General features: G+C 52.0%; 2 non-coding genes across 2 annotated transcripts; both read left to right on the top strand.

Moving 5' to 3' along the window:
- The first annotated feature begins 1,627 nt into the window (after positions 1-1,627).
- Positions 1,628-1,815, top strand: LOC148647770 (U2 spliceosomal RNA). The gene has a single exon (XR_015927150.1). It is a non-coding gene; the product is annotated as a U2 spliceosomal RNA (small nuclear RNA).
- Positions 1,816-5,412: 3,597 nt separating this feature from the next.
- LOC148647769 (U2 spliceosomal RNA) lies at positions 5,413-5,604 on the top strand. Its single transcript, XR_015926849.1, has one exon. It is a non-coding gene; the product is annotated as a U2 spliceosomal RNA (small nuclear RNA).
- Positions 5,605-8,524: the final 2,920 nt, after the last annotated feature.

Below are 8,524 nucleotides of genomic sequence, written 5' to 3'. Positions count from 1 at the left end.
AGTCCACAGAATCCTCTCCAGAATCCCTTCTGAATCTTGTCTGAATCTCTGTGTTGCCTGTTTTTACCTGGAGGAACTTCAGCTCATTGATTGGCTGAAAGTTCCATGGGCATCAGAGTCCCACGTGGGTTACTCGGCCCTACCAGTCCCTGATTGGTTGATCAAGGTGAGATATGAGTCACTTAGTCCTGACACTTAGTAATGCAGTCCAGATGTCCAACTCGCACTCCCTAGACAGATAGGCACCAATGGATGACCATTGATCATGATAGCCAGGCTTAGCTAAGTGCATCCCCCTTTGGGAGCTGTCCTTGGACCTTAAATCACCTTGCATGAATGGTTTCTCTGTGGCTGCACCACAGAGATGAACAGAGAAATGAGGCCTAATTTGGGAAAGCTCAGAAACACTTAATTCTGCCTTATTATTAAGCCTCGCCGCTACACCCATTACCTGCAAGATTGAGAAGAGATTTTGTAAGGGAGGTTTTTTCCTTCATGTGGGGAGGGAGATATGAATATATAAAATGGCTTGACATGTATCGGGGAGTTGATGCGGGGGGGGAGAGGGGTTCCTCATATTCCCCTCAAGCTCGACTGCCTATTTGTATCTCAACTTGACTTAGCTATTTCCAGTCCCATAGCACATGACAGTCAGTATTTTGTGCGTTTTTGGTTTTCTTTTACAATGAGGCATTTGGTGACCTGGGATAATTCTGTACCACGGGGTGAAAATCTGCCTTGGCATTACAGACACGCAGTACATTGGGTTAAGCTGCATCCTGAAGGTAAGGATGGTGCCGTTGCAATTAGTCACAAGCAGCTGTATAGCACTGTTATTGAAAAAGGTTTCACTAGTCCTGCGGTGTGCAGGGTTACTGCGGACATCTGGCTGGGCATCCAGCCTAAGGGCCTAGAGAACCGGCTGGCTGACCTGAACTGGTTGTGCGTCTGGGGAAGACTTCCTGTCCGGTCCGTGCTCCACAGTCATCGGTTGGCTCTATCCGCGGTGTGTCCTGTGGCAGATTGTGGGAAAGGAGAAACCATTCGACACACCTTTTGGGACTGTTAACTTGCTAAGTCTGTATGGGTTTTATGTTCATGTTTATTTGACAGAGTCACCTCGGGTTTTGTTCTGGATTGTAATACGGTGCTCCTGGGTTTTAAGCGCAAAAATCTGAAGACTGGTAATCTTTTCCTACTATGGTATATTATCAGTATGTGTAAGTTCTGTTTATGAAATGAGGGAAATGAAATGAGGGAAATGAGGCAAGGACTGTGGCAAGGACTGTGTAAGACTGGTGTGCAGCCTACTGCTAAGGGTGTTTATGGAAGACTAGTTGCCTCATTACGTCAAAAGATGTCAGGTAAGACACAAAGATGGGTTTTACACGCTGCTAGAGAGAAATGGAAAAGTCTTGTTGATCTTTAACTTCTGTTTGACTTTCAGGTTTTTTTGTTGTATGGGCTGCAATATGTTAAAAGAAAAGAGAGTGTTTGGTTGAAACTTTGGTGAGGGTGGGAAGGTCCTATTTTGAATAAGGGGAGGAGTTATGTATTGTATTTTGTACCTGATGAATTACGGGTTATTGATTGTGTTTTTTCAATGTATTTGGAAAGTGTTTGATTTTTGTCTTGTACTGATTTATATTTGTAATAAAAAAATCTGTTCTTATCAGTTTAATATCTGATACGTCCCCCATCGGGGGACCACATATTAAACGGATTTTAGGAACAGGGAGCTGAATCAGGAGCTTGCTCAGTCCTCTCCATGCATCTGCCCGGTATTGCAGCACCTCTGGGAACGGTGCACCACCTTCTCTCAGCGGTGAAAAGACAGACGTAGCTAGCTAGCAAGCAAGCGAGGTGGACTGGAGCTCCTTCTTCTCCGGTCTCGTCTCTCATCCATCTGTGTGTTTCTGTGTCTCTCTCTCTCTCTCTCTCTCTCTCCCCCTCCCCGTCTCCATTCCCGTTCCCGTGTTCCTCTGTGCACTTTCCTGCGTCTCGACTCTCTCGGCAAGCAGGCCAGCCCCCTTTTCGGCTTTGTGTGTGTCCCCATCCTTGCAGGCTGGCCCTTTCGACAGCCGGGCATTTTCCCTCCAAAAAACTTAGTATATCCACCTTTTCTTTCTTTTTTTTCGGCAGGCAGGCAGGCAGGCAGGCAGGCAGGCAGGCGTGTGTGCGTGCGCGCGCGTGTCCCTGTCCCTCCCGAGAGAGAGCTGCCCCAGGTGCTGGCAGTCCTTCGTGGTGGAGCGTCGGAGGGGTGAAATCCATCGGCTTTGGCATCCTGTGTGGCTTGCCAGGTGTCGTCGTCCAGTCGGTCAGCTCAGCGATCCCCGGACGTCTGCTGGTGGTGGATGGGATTTGGAAGAAAACCAAGATCAGATTAAACAGCACGTACGCCCCAGCAGACAGACACCAGCAGGGCTCCTTCCTGAAAGACCTGGAGCCCTTGCTGTATACCAACAGGGAGCTGATCGTGGGCGGCGATTTTAACATCGACCTGGGAGATCCACATGGCCAGGGAGTTCATCTTTTGAGGTCCTTGATTGCAGACTTCAGCCTTTGAGACAGGTTTCGGAATGTCGCACACCACACGTGGGACAACGGAAGAGGGATCTTCCGGCGACTTGACTCTTTACTGTGAAGTGGAAAGTCCTGAGCAGGCAAGTGACTTTCACCAGGCTCACCAGGTTCTCGGACCATCGGCTGCTGTCGGTCTCTTTTGGTGTTGACCCGGGCTACCAGGCTGGGTACTGGAAGCTGAACAGGCAAGTCCTGCAGGAGGCGAGATACCGAAAGAAGATCGAGTCAGTGCTGAGGGACTTTGAGAAGAGGAGGGAGCTTTTCAGCTCCTCGGTGCACTGGTGGGAATCGTGCAAGATGACTCTCGTGATGGTCACCAAGCGTTATTGCTGGATCCGGCGGAGTGTGGAGGAACGCCAGTGTACCCGACTTCAAGAAGAACTCAAGGCACTGTACGAGCAGCTGAACCAGTGGGGCGCCTTTGATGGCAAAAGGATCGCAAATGTCAGGAGCCTGCTCAGAGACCAGTGGCTGCAGAGAGCGAAGGACTTCCTTTTCAGGCTGCGGGGGGTGTGGAGAGAAGGGGAAGAATGATGCTCGCCCCAGTTCTTCAGCGCTGTGAGGAGACGGCGAGAGCGGAGTCTCTTCCATCCAGCGTGAAGACGGGACTGCAGCCATGGACATACCCGGGATGTTGGAGTGCGCCACAGGTTTCTACACTACCTTGTTTCAGGAGAAGGAGATCAACTCCAGCATCAGGGAGAAGCTCTTGGAAGGTGTGGAGAGGGTGGTGGATGACACCTCCACCCTGGTCGGGCCAGTGTCAGGGGCAGAACTGAAAAAAGCAATGCTCGGATTGAAGAAGGGCACTGTCCCTGGCATTGACGGACTACCAACGGAGTTTTACTGCACCTTCTGGAGTCAACTGGAGCCCTTCTTGGTGCAGGTCTTGAATGAGGCCCTGAACAGTGATGGTCTGGGCCTCTCCATGAGGACCGGGGTCACAAAGGTGGAGACAAGGCGGACCTGGGCAACTGGAGGCCGATCCAGCTCCTGTGCACTGACTATAGGATCTTGGCCATGGTGCGGGACGGCCGCCTGAGAATGGTGATGCCGGAGCTGGTTGGGGAGGACCAGACATGTGGCGTGGCAGGCCGGAAGATCAGCTGGACCCTGCAGCTGATACGGGACACCATCGCCTGGGTAGAGGATAGAGGCCTGCCGCTCATGCTGGTGAGCCTAGACCAGGCAAAGGCATTCAACCGGGTCCACCACGGGATCCTGTGGGCACTCCTGCGGAGGAAGGGTCTACCTGACAGCTTTGTCGGGTGGATCAAGGCTCTATACAACGGCGCGAAATCCCGGGTATGTGTTAACGGAGCAGTAGGGAGGAGTATCCCAGTAAGATGTGGTGTGCGACAAGGCTGTACTCTGACACCCCTGCTGTACGTGACTTACCTCGAACTCCTGCTGGACCAGCTGCGGATGGACCCTGCAGTAACAGGAATACAGGTGCCAGGTGGAGGTGGGCAGGAGGCCAAGATCGCCGCCTAAGCGGACGACATCACGCTCTTCCTGAGCTCTGAAAGAAGCTTGGGGAGAGTGCTGGAGATCGTGGAGGCATATTCCAGAGGCACCGGCGCCCAACTGAATCGCGCCAAGAGCCTGGTGAAACTGTTTGGAACCTGGCCATACGAGCCGGAGATCGTCGGGGGACTGACAAGGACGACGGACCCGGTGAAAGTCTTGGGAGTCCTTTTTCACACCTCCGACCCCTCGGGCTTGAACTGGGAGGCCAGGTTCCGAAAAGTCTACCAGAAGCTGGGCCTTTGGCAGCGACGATCATTAACATGGATCGGAAAGGCGCTGGTGCTGAAGGTGGAAATCCTTCCCCTTCTGCTCCACCTGGCAGTAGTATACCCCCTACCTGCGAGGAAGAGGAAGGAGCTCACACGAGCTGTTTTCACCTTCGTGTGGGGGCACTCGAACGAGCGCATCAGAAGAAAAGACATGTACAGGCCCGTCGAAGACGGTGGCAGTGGGATTCTGGACCTCCCAACAAAGCTGGACTGCGCCTTCGTGGCAAGTCTGTGCGTCATCTTGCACAGCAACCCGTCTCACCTGTGCAGCCGTTTCGTGAGCCTCTGGCTCTCGGCGCACATGTGACACCTGGCCGTCTGGACAGACACGACCTCGAAGGCCGAGCGACTCCCGGTGCACTACCACCACGCAGTGCAGTGGCTGCGGACACACCCGGAGGTACGGGACGGTACAACATCGCTGAGCCACAGAGAACTGTACAAAACCGTCATGGAGGAGGACAGGCCAGTGATCCTGGGTGTGTCCAGGACACCTGGCAGCAGGCCCAACCTAAGGGGCTGGACAGCAAATTAAAGGACGTGAACTGGCTTGGTATATGGGGTCGGATGGCGGTCAGGGCAGTCATGCATTCGCATGGTCTGTCCAGGCAGAGCCAGTGCCCAAGACAAGGCTGCACAGAGGAAGAAACAGTACATCATGTCTTCTGGGAGTGCGGGTTCACACAGAAGGTGTGGAGGTCCAGCCGACACCTCTTCGCGCAGGTGGGTCTAGAGTTCCCCTTGTCACTAGCACTTGTGATGAAAGGAGTGCCCAGTTCCAGAAGATGGAACACACGCTTCCTCCTGTGGTTGCTAATCAGCCTAATCAAGCTCTGCATGTGGGAAGCATGGACAGAGCTGATTAGGCATAACATCGAAAGACCAGTCCCAGGCAACCTCCAGAAGGTCAAAAGAGACATCGCCAGAAGAATCTGGTGGGACATTACACGCTGGGGATTCGCAGCAGCAGAACGATGGAAGGACTTGATCACGTGGTGTTAAAGGTGGTGGGTAGAATAAAAAATTAAGCACTGTTCTGTACTGTTTTCTAATAAAAACATTAAAAAAATCTGTTCTTATCAGTTTAATATCTGATACGTCCCCCATCGGGGGACCACATATTAAACGGATTTTTGGAATAGGGAGCTGGATCAGGAGCTTGCTCCGTCCTCTCCACGCATCGGCCCGGTATTGCAGTGCCTCCGGGAGCGGTGCACCACCTTTTCTCAGCGGTGAAAAGACAGACGTAGCAAGCAAGCAAACGAGGTGGACTGGAGCTCCTTCTTCTCCGGTCTCGTCTCTCATCCATCTGTGTGTTTCTGTGTCTCTCTCTCTCTCTCCCCCTCCCCGTCCGCGCGTCGGTCCGCGCCTTTAGGGGCATCGCTTCTCGGCCTTTTGGCTCAGTTCTGAAAGTACGTGGCTTGACCGCAGCTTGAAGACTGGGCTGGGGGACGAGAAGGGCGACAGAGGAGAAGAGGAAGAGGAGAGAAGGCGCGGCGGAACCTACTTTGAAGTTCGAGATACAGGCGAGCCAGGAGGAGGATCGGAATCGTTTCTTTTTGGAGGGATTGGACGTTTCCAAGGACTGGTGAGAGACGATCGTCGCTTTGCAGCGTGGCCTGGGTTCTCCTCAGCTCAGGGGTTAACCTAAGCTGGGGAGCCAGGAGATCTCCCGGGGCTTTGTGACTTTTTTTCTATCGGCGACATGGAGGCTAGGAACTGGAGGGGTCAACCAGCAGCAGGGCCTGGATTGAAGAACACCATCTAGTTCCGGTGGTTGGGAGATGTTGGCTTGATGCCAGGGAAGGGAGGATTTCTCCCGGTATGTGTTGATGCGAGTCTTGAGTGTGGATTTGAAGGATGTGTTTTGCATGCAGAGTTATGTATCTTTGAGATTTTTCAACGTGACTTTTGAATCTGCAACAATGTACTGGAGTGTACTTTGGGTGGCCAGAGAAAATAAGGATGCCGGACAACTGGAGAACTTCGAAGTGGTGGGACTTTGGGCACAAGAGGACAGAGTGGTGACAGTTCACATGCATAACCCTTTTGTGTTGGAAACTAACATTTATGCTTTTCTGTGGAAATTTTGAATGATGGGTGGAGGGTGAGGGATGGTAAGGGTTTGGACAGGTCATTGGCAGTACAGAGCCTGGTTTCGGCCGGACAGTGCGTCGAAAGATGGCTTCAGGCATCCACCGGCAAATTTCTTCCTGGGATCCAACCAGGGATATTTGTTTTATGCAGGGCAACCGAAACTGTGTCGGAGATGTGGGGGGGAGGGCCACTTGGTGGTGAATTGTATTAAGATGATTTGTCGGAGGTGTGGGAGGGAGGGACACGAGGTAAGGGATTGCGAGGAGAGGCCAAGGTGCTCTTTGTGTAATGAAGTGGGACACCTGTTTAAAGATTGTTTTGAACGGCAACCGGAACGGGCAATAGCTCTTCGCACTGGATTAGCAGAGCTTCAGGAAGATGAAGGGACGAGCGAGGAGGAGGAAGGAGTGCAGGAAGGTGGGGATATGGAAATGGGTGGTGTAGAGGAGGAAGTTAGGAAGGTAGGGGGCGTAGGGGGGGTAAGAAAAAGAAAAAGGGTAGGGGGAGGGCGAGGGAAGAGGGGGATGGGTCTAAAAAGGGTGAGGAAGGGGATATAGAAGGGGAGGATAGAGATAAGGGAGCTGGGATACCAGTGGAGGGGGGAGAGAGGAGTGAGGTTGAGAGAGATGTAGCTGTAGATAAGGGGGATGGGGCGGGGGTTAGTGGATTAGTGAGGGATAGGGTAGAGGACACTGAGGAATCTGGTGAAAGGGGAGATTTGGGAGAAGTGGAGGGGGGGAGGAAATGGGGATCAGCAGGATATGGCGATGAGTGATGGTAACAGTACAGCAGAAGAGGAAAGCGGGGGAGATGAGTTTGAAATAGTGGTGGGGGAAAAAGAAAAAAAGGAAGCGGAAACAAAAGGACAAGCCTGGAGGGGAGTCGCTCTCACCTCCCAGGTCAATAACAAGTGACAACAGACATCACTTAACTCTGTTTTTGTTTTGAAGGCAACAACGCCTCAGGACCTCGTGACCTTCAAAAGGGGGGGATATGTAGCGGCAATGCTTGTTAATAAGACAGAATTAAGCGTTGGTATGCTCTCCTAAAGGAGGCTCCATCTCACCCTCCATCTATGTGGTGCAGCCACAGAGAAAGTATTCATGCAGGCTGATTTAAGATGTTTTCTCCTGATAAGGACAGCTCCCAAAGGGGGATGCACTTAGCTAAGCCTGGCTATCATGATCAATGGTCATCCATTGGCGCCTATCTGTCTAGGGAGTGCCAGTTGGACATCTGGATTGCATTCCTAAGTGTCAGGAGTAAGTGACTCATATCTCACCTTGATCAACCAATCAGGGACTGGTAGGGCTGAGTAACCCACGTGGGACTCTGATACCCATGGAACTTTCAGCCAATCAACGAGCTGAAGTTCCTCCAGGTAAAAACAGGCAACACAGAGAGCCTGGAAGATTCAGAGTAAGATCCAGGAGAATTCTGTGAACTTTTCTAAAGGGAATTCAAAGGAGAATTCCAGGGCAGGACGGCCCAGGAGCAGAAGGCTCCCAAGGGCAGGACATTCTCACAGCGCGCCTCCTGACCATCCTGAGACTCAGCCCGGACAACCACGGAACGGCCAGTGTGTCCGAGTGCCAGAACTTTCCTTTGTTCTAAGAGTCTAGAGTGGAGGTTGCCAGAGAGTAACCAGCAGCAGGCCTCGTGAACAGGACAGCTGAATCACTATTCAGAACTAGCTCTTCATCAGGAACGAACCGGTCCTCCTCCTGACTTGCTGGGACCCACAGTCATCTTTTCTCCTGTGCACAAACTTTGCTAGTTAAAGCAAACAGTGAGCATCAGCAGCGCACTGTCGCAAGCCACACAGCACAGCCTGGCACCGAGCCAGAGAGCGCGGATTGGACAGCAACAGCCTGCAACTGTTTCTTTGTGCCCGCAGGAGATCTGAATCCCCAGAAATTGGATGAGTATTCAACTTCAATGCATTACAGCTCGAGAATTCAATTGTTATTCCAACCAGTTGATATCAGTTTAATTCCTAAGAGTTATGTACTTGTTTTGAGTATCTGATGTAGAAGTTATAACCA

The sequence above is a fragment of the Lepisosteus platostomus genome, chromosome 15, assembly GCF_059453375.1.
Source record: "Lepisosteus platostomus isolate fLepPlt1 chromosome 15, fLepPlt1.hap1, whole genome shotgun sequence".
In the NCBI taxonomy this organism is placed as follows: Eukaryota; Metazoa; Chordata; class Actinopteri; order Semionotiformes; family Lepisosteidae; genus Lepisosteus; species Lepisosteus platostomus.
Note: the sequence above shows the minus strand (reverse complement) of the source record. Positions and strands in the feature narration are given on the sequence as shown.